This window comes from Coloeus monedula (genome assembly GCF_965178545.1).
Source record: "Coloeus monedula genome assembly, chromosome: 3".
NCBI lineage: Eukaryota > Metazoa > Chordata > Aves > Passeriformes > Corvidae > Coloeus > Coloeus monedula.
In genome coordinates, this window is record NC_138783.1 from 13,453,220 (window position 1) to 13,468,905 (window position 15,686).

Below are 15,686 nucleotides of genomic sequence, written 5' to 3' on the forward strand. Positions count from 1 at the left end.
TGGGGTGCTCTAAGAAGCCCATGCCATTTTCTTTACCGTTTACACTACCTTCAAGACACCTCTACTTTAGGTTAAAATACAATGAGAGTTGAAATCCAGATGGTTTGTAGGAAGTCAGTGCCCTGAAGCTGACTGTATTTTGGGCATTAGTTTATTGCTTATATTTTAGTTTGTTTGCTTATGTATTGTTCATCTTCTCTTGATACTTACGTTGATTAAAGGTAATTTTATTTTTTAAAGTGATCCAAAATGATAATTTTTGTATAAATATGTTAAATATTTCTTAATCTTTCCAATTTAATCTATAAGATTTATCTTCAAGAGTTAATTTATTATTTTATTTCACAATATAAATTTAAGGAAATTTATATTCACTCCAACTTTGTGTAGAGTAACACACTTTTTGATATTGAATATCATACATCTGATTATTTTAAAATTTCAAAGGCTTCACAATGATTGTCAGTATTAAACATTTTAAATACAGATTCACAGAATGGTGAGGCAGGAAGGCAGCTTCAACCCCGTGTTCAGGACAGGGTCAGCCAGAGCAGGTTGCCTGGGATCGTGTCCAGTCAGGTTGTAAATACCTAGGGATAGAGAGCCAAGGATTATTCTGGACACCCAGCAACAGTGTTGGACCGCACTCACAGTAAAAGTTGTTCTTAAATTTCCATGGAATTTAAAATGTCTAGCTAGAGAGTTGTCAACCTGTACTGTTTTTTCCCTCCCCAAGTCAGGACTTTGTGCTGAATATCACAAGGCTCCCATTAGACCACTTCTCCAGCCTGTCTAAATTCCTCTGAATTATCACACAATCTTTTGTTGTTTCAACCACTATTTCCAGTTTTATATGATCTGAAAACCTGCTGAGTAAAGACTCTTTCCCATCATCCTGGTTAACAAAGGTGTTAAACAGGATTGAACCCAGTATTAACCGCTGGGGTATGTTACTAGGGACCACCTTCCAGCTTCTCTTTGTGCTGGTTTTCACAGGCAATTTTCAGTCCACCTTGCTGTCCACTTCTCTAGCCCATGCTTCATCAGCTTGCCTGTGAGGGTATTACGAAAGACAATATCAAAAGCCTTACCAAGGTGAAGATAAATAACATTGACTTCTCCCCCCTCGTGCACCAAACCAGTCATCTCATTATAGAAACCTATCAGGTGTTTCATGCATGATTCTCCCTTCATAAATCCAATCTGACTACTCCCAGTCACCTTTTTGTCCTCTGTGTGTTTACAAATGGTTACCAGGATTATTTGCTATGTCCCCTTCCGGAGGACTGAGGTGAGGTTGACTTGCCTGAAGCTCCCTGGCCCTGCCCTTGAAGATGGAGGTGATATTCTCTTTCTTCCACTCTTCATCAACTTCCCTGGATTGCCGTAGTCTTCCGCAGATAACTGTGAGTGGCCTCAGTGTCATTGCCCTCAGCACTTGCGAGTCCATCCCAATAGGTTTGAGAGACTTGGCTATGTTCAGTCAGTTTAAATGGTCCCTAATTTCATCCTCCTCCACAGACAGTAAGCACTCCTTGCTCCAGACTTTCCCATGAGTCTCAGGGCCTGGGATTCATGAAGAAATTATTGAGTGGCACAGCCACCTCCATATCCTTTGTCACTAGGAGATGGCCCCATTCAGCTGTAGGTCCTTTTCTTGCCATTGTACCTATGGATTCAGGGGAGACAGATAACAACACAGTAGCCAAGGGCTAATTTGAGCCGTGCACACACCTAACCCCAGTGCTGGTGAAGGTCTGACTCAAGTCATGTTTGGGAGACACTGAGAGCTGTAGTAAGGGTGCAGGTATGACCATGAGCCCATTTCCTCACTCCATAAACAGTGGAGAGCCCAGGGCATGCTGAGATCATTCGTGGCGTGATCTACTCTGGAGTAGGGATACCTCTAAAGGTTGCTGCCCAAGGTTTAAAGATTCCTTATCTAATCAGACACCCAGTAAGTGAATTGGGAATGAGCACATTGAAGCTTTGAAATCTTTGCAAAGTGATATAAGGGCTTGATTGTGCACATGTAGTCCTTTAGACATAAACCATTGACCAAGTCTCAGAGTGTCTGGATCCAGCTGCAACTAAACTCCTCTCTGAGGAGATTAGAATGCAAGGAGGTCCTTTCTGAACCTTGTGACTCAAAAGGAGGGTCTCCTTGACAGTTTTGTCTGATCCTGTCATCTCTGCAGCAAATAATCAAGTGTACCTTGTCATCAGAACTTGTTAAAGCCCTGTCACATTTACCATCAACTTTGTTAAATTTCTGTTTTATATCAATAAACATATTGCTCCTTGTCTCTCAGCAGTAAAGTGCATCACTCCATCCAAGACATTCCCACAGCCCCAAGCCTGCAGGATGCATCGTCTGGCAGAGCTGGGTTGAGACCTGTCCCCCAACATGTCGGGTTGCAACTGGCTCCCTCTGTTAGAAACACAAAGCATTTTAAAGAACTTGTTTAATGTATGGTTTGCTTGGATCTGGTGTAAAAAAAAGCTACTTCAGGTGTTAGCTCTGACACAGAACCAAAAATCAACCAGTAATTTACTTTTTCATACTAGTTCAAGCTACCTTGGGTTCTAAGTCTTAGCCATACTTTTATAAGGCTTCAGCAATGTGGCTTCACAACTACTTGCCATTTTCATTCTAGTTCTCCACTAACATGTTTTATTAGAAATATTTCAAAAGCAGTAGCAGAAAGAGGTTATTTTTTCTATAATGATGTTATGACAGAAAGGGATTCTGAGGGTCTCTTATTAAAGCAGAAATTAAAACAAAAACTAAAGTAAAACAAAATCAGGACTAACTCCCAACTGTGCCACAGAACTGGATATATATCCAACTTAAAAATATTTCTGGAAGAAAACAATTCCTTTATTAAACAGTTTGAACTTGCCAATATTATGTCTGATTCCAAAAATAGTTAGAGGAGAAAGACAAAATAAAAAATAGGGGGTCTGCTTGCTATTCCCCTTTCATATGACTGTGGTTGAACCTTATGACATGCTGCAGCACACTTTTACACCTAAGCGACATTTGCAAAATGCGAATAATCTAATTAGGGAAAAATCTACAAAATCACATTATTGAAGATAAGGGGAAAATACTTTCAAATTAATATATTCTCAAGCTCTTAATTTTTTCATTCCACCTATAAAACTAAATATAACTTTGCCATAATAACTTGTTATCACAGATCAAGGGAAGGCTTACTTTGTACCTTTGCAAAGTATCAGGAAGCTGCAATAATTGTCAACTTATTGTCTTGAATTAGCAAAATGTCCACAGTGTTTTGGACCAAAATGCAGTCTTTATTATAAAAGTTACATTATTTGCTCATCAATTTTCCACTAGAGAACTTTTCTTGTCCTGAAAGAAATTATCTTTATATAATAATTTCTTTTACTATTTACACACTCTGATTTAATCTTTTGATCATGCATGAAATTACTTTGTCCTCACTGCTAAAAAAGCATGATACCCAAACCACCATAAACCTCAAAGAAGATGACATCATTTTTTTTAAAATTTGGATTTAAGGTTTCATTTTGATACTTACTTTTACACATTTGTTGGTGAGCTATATTTTAATAGCATTTTCTGACTAGCTCCGGGATTTAAAAAGTGCATTTTAATAACATTTAAGTTGTTTTACTACTCAGGCTATTTTAAGTATAACTGCTTTGCAAGCTTTTTTAATTCCTGTCTTCCGCCACTATTCATTTTGCTTCCTTTAATATTTTGTGACTAAATAAAACATCCTTCTCTTGCCAAGCATAGTGAAAACAGCAGGACCCTATACTGGTGTTTGCAGGACGACAAGTGAGACATACACTCATTTTTGCTTGTTTCTTCTCACACTATTTTTCTTTACTCCTCAAGATAGCTCCTTATCCTCCCAAACTGCATATATCTCCTGCAGTACCAGATGGCCTTGATAAAAGTCACCTTTGGGTGGTCAAGTAATGAGATGGTAAAATGTTTCTCTGAAGGCTGTACTTTCTGTCCAAAATTTCTCTGACAAATCCTACATATCACTTGCTCATATACAACTATTTGTCACCAAGGTATTTCATTAAACCATCCTGATAAGCCTTAAACAATGTTGTTGTACATTCTTCTGTGTTTTATCTTTACTCAGCATTTTCTTGCTTTCTTTATATAATTCCAGACTTGGATGTGTGTTATTTGAGGTTCTTTTAGTGATCACTTCATATTGAGAAGGCTCACACCTTGTGCGTTGGGTTTCTGCTGTTCTATACTGGGTCCTGTTGGTTTTAGTGTCTTTTGTAGATATGTTTCCTTTTTCAAATTGTTATGTTCTTTTCCTTATGTAATGCTATGTTCCTTCAGGCTTTTGCTCTTGTTCTGATTCGGTGTAAGTATTCCTCTGGTGTTTGCTCTGTCTTCAGCCTTTTTTTCCTCCTTTGAGAATGCTCAAGGAACAGTTCATGTAAATAGCCTGTGGTGACAGTCACCTCTACCAATAAATTATCCCTAATGTCTCTTAAAGGGTTATCCACTACAAGAGACTCCCTTCCTCCCCAATATTTTTGCAGTAATAGTACTTCATTCTTGGCTTCACATTTCCCTAAAATTATTTTTTCATTCCTTTGGCCTCTATAAACTCCCCATTCATGCCTTATTCTATAAACTCCCCATCTTTTTCTGTGCTTGAAGCGTTTTGTGTTTTATGTTTCACACTTTATTCTTTTTATATTAAAATGGTACCCTTGCACTTCAGTAATACCTTTTATGTGAAGACCTATATGCTTTATAATAACTAATGAGTTCAGCTCTGTTATGGAAATTGCATATGCCAGCTACTGGAAGAGGGTTTGTCTCTACATTTCTGCATAAGCCAAAAGACAGATTCCTTTATGAAAGTACTTTTCATAAATAGCACCACAGCTCGAGCTGGGTGCTTCCAAAGAGGGACCCCATAGAAAAAAATCCCTGGGTAATTATATCCTCACAATCTGAGTTCTCCACCCCAAATTTTCAACCAATAATAATAGTAAGGTCCAGGGTCCCCTTGTTTTTTATCTATTTGATTTATTTCCCATTTGGTTACTAAGGAGTTGCTAAGTGAATGTCTCCCTACACAATATCACATCCCCTCAGGTCAGCTTCTCTAGTTAGTTATTCAGCATGTTGGAATATTGTTGTTACAGTTCATATACCACAATCTACAGGCTTTGCCTACTCTAGCTATTGATGTTTAAGCTGCTGGCTTTGTCTGCCCTAGCTATTATTAATCTTTAAGCTGCTAGCTCTAAGTTTCAATTAACTTTTTCTACAGCAGCTCTCAATGTATCTAAGTAATACCTGTAATGCCTATATTAGTTAGAGGAAACTGAGGCACTGGAGCAAGCCAACTCACTTCCGGGAGATAAATATGAAGTCTCAGTCAAGCTATAAGAAACGTACTTTTGCACCCTGGGGTTTTTTAGGGAGATTGATTTCTTGGGCTTTTTTACTGGTCTGCTTATCACAACATGCTTCTCCTACAACTAAGGTTCGAATATAATTATTATTTCATCGTCATTCACTGATAGTAGCTCCTATGACTAATACATATTTTGCCATTTAACCTCACAAACCTATCAGAAAAGAAGGAGAACACATACATAAAAGCTCTTTCAAGCTCTTTATATTGTGGCCTTCCTCATATTCAGTATAATAGCACATCTAGTACAAGACACTCCTCTGGGTATATATTGTGTTACATATTTTTTCATAAATTAAAAACTCAAAATCTAGAAATAATAACTGATATAGTATTGCCTTCTGTGCATGTTTGGTACATTGGAATTTTTAATTTTGTGATGACAATTACATTTCAAGGCTGTATCATAGGCATATGCAGCACCATCAGATTGACGTTCTGCTAGTTACTCCTTAAAACGCTTGTTTTGATGATATCTCTAATATAAAAGTTTCTGAGTAGAGACCACCTTACTGTCAACATTACACTAATATGTACATTTTAGCCTTGCAGTAATATATAGGTCTTTTGGTTTCAAATTTTTCAGTTGCTATGTTCAGTGTTGTGTAATGTGATTTTGTGCTTATGCTAGGTGTTTGAGCTTGTTTTGATGGGGTTAGAGATTTTTTTTTTTTTTCAAAATTAGCTTTTATGATTTAGATTCTGCTCAAAACTGTTGGCACAGGGTTGTTCAGCTACTGATGAGAAATGTTTGCACAGTGTCAAGGCTGGGGGCACAGTTGAGAGGGGACACAACTAGGACAGCTGAACCCAGTGACCAGTGGGATATCCCAGACCATATGGTGTCCCACTCAGAGTATAAAGTTGGGGAAATATGGAGGAAGAGGGGAATATTTGGAGAGATGGCATTTGTCTTCCCAAGTCACTATTAGGTATGATGGGAGTATGCTCTCCTGGGAATGACTGAACACCTGCCTGTCCCTGGGAAGTGGGGAATGAATTCCTTGTTTTGTTTTATTTGTAAGCACAACTTTTTCTTTTCCTATTAAACCACCTTTTTCTCAACCCACGAGTTTTCTCACTTTTGCTCTACAGATTCTGCCCCCTCATTCCACTGGGGGAAAGTGTACAGGTGACTGTGTGGGGTGTAGTTGCTCTCTGGGGTTAAAGACAGTCCTTTTTTGGCACGTAACATGGAGCTCAAAGATTTCAAGATAACAACAGATTAGATTGAAATGTGCCAGATCAAATACAGAGCTGTCATTGCTGCTTAGCTTTTAATTGACAGGCTCCTGTGCCTGCCATGGGGCTTGCTCACCTTGCTGTGTGTTCCAGTCTAGTGCTCATTAGTGGCTCTGCTCTTATTTTGCTGCTTGCTGTGGTGTTCTACCGCTTCTCATCTTACTCTGGGAACATTTTGGTAGTAGCAGTGGCCATGCATCTGGTTGGCACTTGGCCAGGGCATTGCCACTGCTTCTGTGCTGCTGCACTGGGCAGGCTGGAACTCCAGCGTGAAGTCCAGAGCACGGTGACCTGTGGGTGAGCAGGACACCCTGAAGCATCTGTGGCTGTGAATAAGAACACAATAAATCAGGTGTATCTCCAAGTGTCTGTGCCAGTTATAGCTCTGCAGAGCAGCCACAGCCCTGGAGAGACTGTGGCTCACAGATAAGGCTCCACTTGGAGTGAGCACACCCCTAAAGGACTGCAGTCTCCAGATAAATCGAAGCTGAAGTGGGTAAAAGGGAGGAGTTCATTCCAGTGTTGAACCCCATGGTCTGGTCCAAAGGGGCGGGGTGGAGATGGTAAGGAAAATGCCTTTAAATTGTTGCAATCCACGTTTTGAGTTGCATGTTCTGGCAATTACACTTATGCAGGAACCCATTGTTTCTAGCCAGGCTGGGACCATTGCAACGCTAAACGTTATAACCCAGCTCAAGAGAACCAGGGCTGGAGATTGTAATGGAGATACCTTTAAATTGTTGTAAGCCATGGTTTGACTTGCTTGTTATAGGAATTATTAGAGCAGAGATCGCCTGAACAAGTGGAAGACAAGTCTTACAAGAAGCAGCGCAAGTGCAGCAGTGACCTGACCTGACCTGACCTGACTTTTGTGTCCAAAGGTGTCTTATAGCAAATTTCCCTTTAGGTATCTACAGCAAATTTGAATCACTATCCTTTTTTTTTTATTTATTGTCACTTATTGACCAATGGAGATTTTACCCAATATGTACCTTTTTTCCCAAGATCCTTCAGATCTCTGCATGCATTCACAAATGCCAGTTCTACAAAATTATGAAACATGATTCTATTTCCTGCCAATTCAGTGATGTCTTTGGAAAGCCATACTTCCCTGCTGTAATGGAGTCAATGCCTGTTTCCATGTCAGAAACAGCACAAGGAGCAAATATGAAGTTCTGCATTTACAAATCTTGACTGGTCTTCTCAGTAATATAGTTTATTTGTTTTTATTTGCATGAGAAAAATGCCCTTCAGTTTTTGCAACAAATACTGCTCTCTCAAAATTGTTTCTATTAAAATGTGTCCTTTAGAGAAGCAAGTGTGAAGGAAAGACAAGAAAAACAAGTTATGTTAATGTTTGTGTGAGTTCTCATGGCCAAAGCCTCACTGTGGCACATCAAGACCAAACAAAATAACAACCCCTGACACAAGGTGTTTATGACTAGCAAGTATCATAGAGGCTTGATTTTGTCATCTCTATGGATTAAGAGTCTGATCAAAATCCACATAAGTATAACTCTACTTCAGGATGAATCAGAACAGCAAAATGTAACTCAGCTCCTTCATTTCCAGACAAAGACCTTCTGAAAAGACAACAATGAAAGGAGAAGCAAATGCTCTTGTGAAGAGATATCTAATTTTAGTGGTGTATCTGGTTGAATAGTCATTTCTAACTACTAATTGAATAGCTAGATTCAGCTGAAGTAATAGGAACTGGGGTCCTCAACGCAGGATTATGGTATCCCCAGCTGTAGATGTATACAGAAGATGTGAATTGCACACAGATAATACATTTTATTGGTGTATGCTTATATAGTGCAGGCTAAAACATGTGCGAATACATTAAAAAATGAATGTGAAGCCTGCAAAAAGAAGGGGAGAAACAGAAGTTGCAAGGCTTAGTCCTCATATTCCCATCTATATTAGCTTGCTATATTCTGATAAACTTGAAAGGTAAATTGTGACAAAGAGTATCTGCTATAAAACCAAAGAAAAATACGAGATCGTATGGAACAGAAAAAGAAATATGAACTACGAAAGATAAAAGAACTTACTAATCTTTGATTGTGTCCATTCTGAAAGAGTCAATACTTCGAGATGCTGGAGTCTTCCCCTTGTTCACTAAACCTATTAACAACTTTGCTAAGGACAACATGGCAAATCAAAACCCAGGCAAGGTATGTAATCCATAGCTACGTTTTAGTGTGAGTAGAGTTTATACTAAGCATAGATCTGATTGTGACTTTTGTTGAAGAAAATAGTTCAAGATCTCTTATTGTGCCTGGGTTAGTTTCTTGAGCAAGAATCTCATGTTATCAAATTCTCTGCCAGACCAGGGTGGGCATTCCCCAAGGCCACTGATCTTTATGAGGTTTTCCCATTCTTGAATTAGGAAAGGTTTTTTTCACTGTATCTCTTTGAGGATGGATCTTCATGTCTGGTAGATTCAAAGGTACAGACACATTATTATCATTTTCTTCCAGTTAGCTTGCACCAGTGTCTCTCCTGTTATGATTATCTTTTCTGATTAAAAAAAAAAGGGGGGGTTTAATCCCTCAACTTCTCTATGTGCATCTTTGATCAAAACTAACTGTTCCTGAAAACTCCGTTTCCTTTTAGTGAGGGTACACCAGTCTTAGTAAAAATGCTTGATTGATGTTCTTCCTTTTGAGAATTAGGACAGTATGAAGGAAATCCTTCTATTACAATATGTACTCAAAATTAATCATTCTGTCCTGTAACAGATAGACACAAAAGAGTATCTAAATGCCTTGTCTTTTATTCCCCTCTACTACTCTATCCACTTTTCTGACACCAACTTCCATTCAGATTTCTTACTGCCAAAAAGGAAATTAAAAAAAAACTTCATGGATCTTCATAGAGTGCAGTTTCTCTTTCAGTCAGTGAACATTTTGCTGCTTTTAATATTTTCAAGCCTTTGGCAACCACCTGCTTTGTTTGTGTGTTAAAGCCTAAGATAATTGTAAGAAATAAACATTCAGCACATAGTTCAGAGAATTCGACAGATTATTCCTATAACTGATAATCGAAGTGTCCTTAAAACAGGGTGCAAAAATAATGTGTGATGGAAAACAACATTGGAGTGAATGACCAGGGAGCCTTCCTGGAAATGACCCCAGCAGTCACAGGTCCTCCTCTCTTAGTCAGGCGTTTAATACCAAACATCTTGCAGCAGTTTCTTTTTCTCACCCCCCCCTAATCTGGGATTTTATTAAATTTCTTGCTTTATGTTTCATTGCTCTCCTGGATTAGAGCAATATAGCAGAGCAGTAGAGTTACTCACATATGTGCTGGTATGGGTAGTTAACTTCAATTACAGGGCATGCAGTTCCTGATGAGCAGGCCAGGCACAAACAGAAGAATTTGGTTTTAATGGGCTATTTTATGTTTTCTTCTTGTTTCTTTCCCTTCAGAGAATAAAACTATCATTGCAAATTTAACCACAATCTCTAGGCTGGAAGTTGAAGCAAAAAAGAACAACTTTTATTGGAGTATTCCTCAGCAGAAAGGTAGTAAGGGATGAATTACAGCACACCACAGGCAAACAGAATTCTCCTAAACCTGTTCATCACATAAATGTGTCTTTTTTTTTAATTATTCAAGCCTTCTTTTTTTTACTTTATATTAATTAATATTCCGTGAACTTCGATAAGCACCCATTTGCACAAATCTCAGTAGATTAATGGACCATTTAACAAGACAGACATAAGCATTTAAGGTTGGTTCCAGCTTTTTCATAGGCCAATACAAATTTTTTTTGGCCAATGTGTGTATATTAGATTTTTTTTACAGGTGTAAGGCTTCTAATGGATATTGTTAATTGGAATGAACTGTTGTTATTTCAATTTTATGTCTTTTACAGTGAAACATCATTCTTAAGTCAATTTTTTGGGCAAAGCTAATCCAAAGTAAAACGTTTGTTATAGTTTCACTTTCCCCCTCTTTAATTTGTCAGTTACCAAAAACGCTTTTCTCCTTTAAAGTATTAAAAAATATCCTCAGACTTAGCTGCAACTTGAAAAAAGCAACAGACTCTTATTTTATAGTTCAAAAAGTAATTTGCTCTGATAGTAGATCTTCATATCATTAAAGAACTCATTCATAAAGGTACCAAAAACTTATCATAAAAAGAAAGTATCTATACTTTCATGAGACACAAATAAAATATTAGTTTTAGAACGGCAGCAAGAATCAGAAACTTACAGATGAAGACAGAAAGACTCAAAATTATGAGAAAAGAATAAATAGAAACAGAGTGATGATAATATACCATTACCTCAAAAATTTGATCCAGTTGAAGCTACTGTGAAGATATCTTTGGATCTCAAGAATTCCTCTTTGTGAATATGAATGTGGATGTCAATGCACTGATGTCCTGTGAATTTCTTTTTTTCTTTGTTTTTCATCAGAAATAGTGTCCAGTGTCCTTCTTTCACAGTATATGAAAGCAGAAACCGATTGTAACAGATTATTTCACCTTATGATATTTGAAAATGAGGACACTGCTCTGTTTTTGCACTCAAACAGACAAGAGGATGAAATTTTGTCTTTGACCAGAACTCTGGAGTTCTTGGTCATTCTGTTTTTAAACTGTTGCTCCCCCAGGTAACCTCTAAGTAATCATAACTTACTCATTAGGTAATGACTGCTTAACATAATGCTCTTTGGTTTGGATAGGACTATTTTATCATTAAACATACCTTTAATTTTTCATAGACCAGTTTTCAGCTGTAGATACTTTTGGACAATAGAAAGCATATTGTCCTTATATTGCTTAATACACACTTTTTGAAGGAAGGCAGTATAAATGACACCATTATATCATTTGTATGTTGTAGAATAATGAATGAAGATAATTCTTTCTTGCACAATTTTCTTAAACTAGTTGTCATAAAGTTTTGCTAAAGAAGGAAATTTAAGAAGATTTTTTAAGTGACTATATCTTTCCTGTAAACAAAAATATCTGCAAAAAATCAGAGGTTTTTTCAGTTTTGGTTTTGGTTTTTTTTTTAATATTAGACATATGTCAGACTATCTACTGCTAGTTTAGAGGGTTTTTTGAGCCATCCATTAAGTTGGGCATTGGTTTGTAAATAGGAGAACTAAAGTGATAAATTTGCTGTTCTGCTATAATAATTCTGATGTTCTTACATCAAACAATATTTTAGATGTTTCTAAATTCACTAATTTTAAAAGAATTAGGAAAAAAACAACAAAACCTTCAAAATGCTTCCCCCTAATGCAGAGCACAGAAGCTGTTATTTATCCTCTACTGAATAAAATTCATTGAACCACTCTCTTTTATTTGTTACTCAAGAAAATGGCAGGCCCTCTGTAGCCCTCATAAAGCTCTGAGTAATCTAATTTAACTTTGAAATTTTCCCTTTTTAAGTAGAAAAGAGAAGACTACATGACCTCCCGAAGTCCTTTGCAACCTACCTGGTTTATGACTTCCATGATATGCAACTGCCTTTCAAGCAAATCCCAATGCCATTGTCCAAGCTAGAAACGATCAAAAAAACACTAAGGGGAATTATCTAATGAACAAGATCTAGACTATGGAACTCTGTATTCCAGGACTAAAACTCATAAAACAGTCAACAACAATTAGAATCAAATGCAAAACCCATTTCCTTGGTTAGATGTTCAAGGATATCTCCTTCCTAACATGAATGTGCACATCCATCTGTTAGTCTTCAAGGAGAGGTGAATCTCCTCTGCTGGCAGAGGCTTTTCAAACACTAGACAGCAAGTATTTATACTCAGTCATTGAAGAGTCATTGGCCTCTCAGCGTATAACTGGTAGAACACACAGGGAAGTGAAATAGTTGCTTTACTTGAATTGTAGTCTCTTAAGTGTAAATATCGTAGCTGTTCTGAACATATATAAAACTTTAATTTGCTAAAGACCTTGATTCTCTTTTTACTTTCATATCTTTGTGAAAATAGCCTCTTTTCTATATTAGTAGCTTTTCTTTTTTTAAATGCTGATATTCTATCATTTTGGTATTTAATGTGGTATAGCTATAAAATCATAGATGTACAACTTCACACTTCAACTGATTACATAAATTATTTTCAACACTAAAGTAAAAAGACAAAAAAAGGAAAGTATCTGCTTGGATTTCTCTCTGTCTTCAAAAGGTTCCTAAGAATTGAGGAGCCCTCATAGAATGACTGCTCTGTTAACTCTCAGGGAAAAGGTTATCTAGGAAAAGACATCTTCTCAGCTGTGCAAATTGTATTCACTGAGAATAGGAAAAATGTTTGAAATCACAGGAGGTTTTATTTATTCACAGAAAGAAAAATCCAGACCTGTATTTTCAAATCCCATTCAGACAACAATCAAAACACTGATCCAAAATAATTCCATCATGTAGTGACAAAACAAGGGGAAATAGCTTCAAAATTAATTAGAGTAGGCTTAGACTAGACATTCAAAGAGCAAAAATTACAGTAAGGGTGATGAGACACTGGAACTGGTTTTCCAGAGAAGTTGTAGATGCAGCAATTTGGAAGTGTCCAAGCACAGGTTGCATGGGGCTCGGAGCAACCTGGTCTAGTGAGTGGTGTTCTTGTCCACGACAAGGGTGTGGGAATGAGATAATCTTTAATGTCCCTTCCAACTCCAGCCATTCTGTGATTCTGTGATTCTAGGACTCCCAAGCAGAAATGCTGAAAGGAAGGACAATAAAATATTCAGGGGGTCAGTGTCACTGTACCATATCTTACTGTCAGGTTTGTAATTTTTGAGACAATATAAATAAATAGCATGTGAGAAATAGAAAGTTTGGCTTCAACTCATATGCAATATTAATGAGATTTTGGCAAATAAAGTTGAAATATTTATTTCATTTATTTTATTTGTTAATGAACAGTTAGCAAATTTTAGTAAAATTTAAAAAAGAGAAAATGGAAGCATAACACATAGAATTAAGGAAAACAGAATATGATATGGATATCAACGGTCAAACCAGAGAGCATCTATTAGCTCTTATCAAATAATCACCCTGAAAAGAGTTTTTTTGTGCAGTAGCATATATAACACAGATAAGGCTGATGACCCTACCCTAAAAGTGAGCTGAACCACTACTTTGGTTAGACACATCTCACAAGAGCAAACAATATTTACTGGACAGAGGTTACAACATCTCATAATTTTCCACAAGGCTCTCACAAACTTATTTTACTACTGGAGCTACACACAGCCTGAGGGGAGGGTGACCTCTTTTAAGTGACATTTCTAATACATAATATGATTTGCCTAAATCAAAGAGTCATTTGTTCTTCTTTACTAGTCCTTTTCATTTTCTTTTTTTAATAATTGCAAGTTTTCTTGGAGCTTATTAATAATTACTATTATTATTTAAATTCACCACGCATAAAAAATGCAATTCAAGTGTTCATACTGATCATATTTTATGACTGTTTGAAATTTCACAACAAGGATGCTATTAGGAAGAAAAAAGGGAAGAAATGCTTTCATGCTTCCCTTGCTTAAAGGTTTTCAAGTAGAAATATAGTTGGCAATTAATGTAAATGAAAAACCAGGAACACCTCTTAACGCCCTCTCTGGCTGCTACCTCTGGCATCATGGAAGTCACACAGTAGGAGGAAAGGTTCTTGAGGCAACCAGGATGCTGAGAGAAAGGAAAATACTATGGAAAGATACAAAGAATTCTTTTTGTCTCTTGCCCTGTTACTGGGCAGTGCTGAGAAGATTCTGGCTTCATCTTCTTTCCTGTCCTCCATCACAGACTTTTACACACTGATAAAATCCCCCCTGAACATTCTCTTTCCAGGCTGAATCCTCCCAGTTTTCTCAGCCTCCCCTTGTGTATCAGATGCTCCAAGGCCTTAATTACCCTTGTGGCCCTGTGCTGGACTCACTCCAGTACCTGTCTCTTTCTTTTGTACTGGGGAACCCAGTGCTCCAAAAGTGTCTCATTTACCATCTTTTCCACCAGCATGGATACTCCCAAGCCAAAAATAATTTTTACTTCCTTAAGTACCCTGGGTCCAAAGTGGGTGATGCCACGGAGATTCTACTCTGCATTTCCAAACCTCCTCAATACATCTTGATCCCCTATAATTCTGTGAGCAGAGGGAGCAATCCAGTCCTAAATCAGTTTTGGTTATGTTCTGCTGAGTTCCTAAATGTAAGAAGCAAACAGAAAACCCTCAAGAAAAAAAATAAAAATAGTATTTTTATTAATCCTTTATGTAATATTTTCTTTTCTAACTCTCCTCCTGAAAAATATTGATCTTTCCCAGTTCTCCACCCTTTCTTTTTTCTATGAAGTACAAGTCACCACAGCACTATATAAAGTACACTGATAGCTCTTGCTTGTCAAAAACATAACTGATGATTTCATCAGTGTTATTGGCACAGTTGTTGCAGAAAAAGGATTTCTTAGCTTGTTTTCCCTGATAATCTTGCTTCTTCTGCAGTAATGTAAATATTCTGCAGCATCGTGCTTTGTCCATGGCAAATGTGAGATTTTTAAGTGTTCTTTTTGTTTTCAAAGAATGTATCTAGAACTCAGAGGCTTTTACTCATGAACCTGTATGAGAGAGATAATTTTGAAAATATTGTTAAATACTGGGTCTAAAGAAATTGCTGGAAGGATGACCTGAAATTAATTCTGAGAATTGATCTCATTTACTGTGCTTCCAGCTGTTCTGGGGCATAACTACCACTGTGGAATTGTCCAAGTTTAAAGAGCCTGAATACATGCATGGACATCATGTGTGCCTGAGAATAGGAACTGAAACACCTGCAAAATCTGTCTTTGAGGACATCATTTACAACTACTTCAGTAGAAAGAGAACTTCATGCTTTCTCAGCCTCTGAGAAGACTGAGGTGTGCTCCCACAAAAGAGTTAGGAAACGTTAGGCCTTCATATATTTAAAAGATTATTTTCCAGATCGATTTTTCCCAAGTTTTCAGCTTGTTACACGTAGAT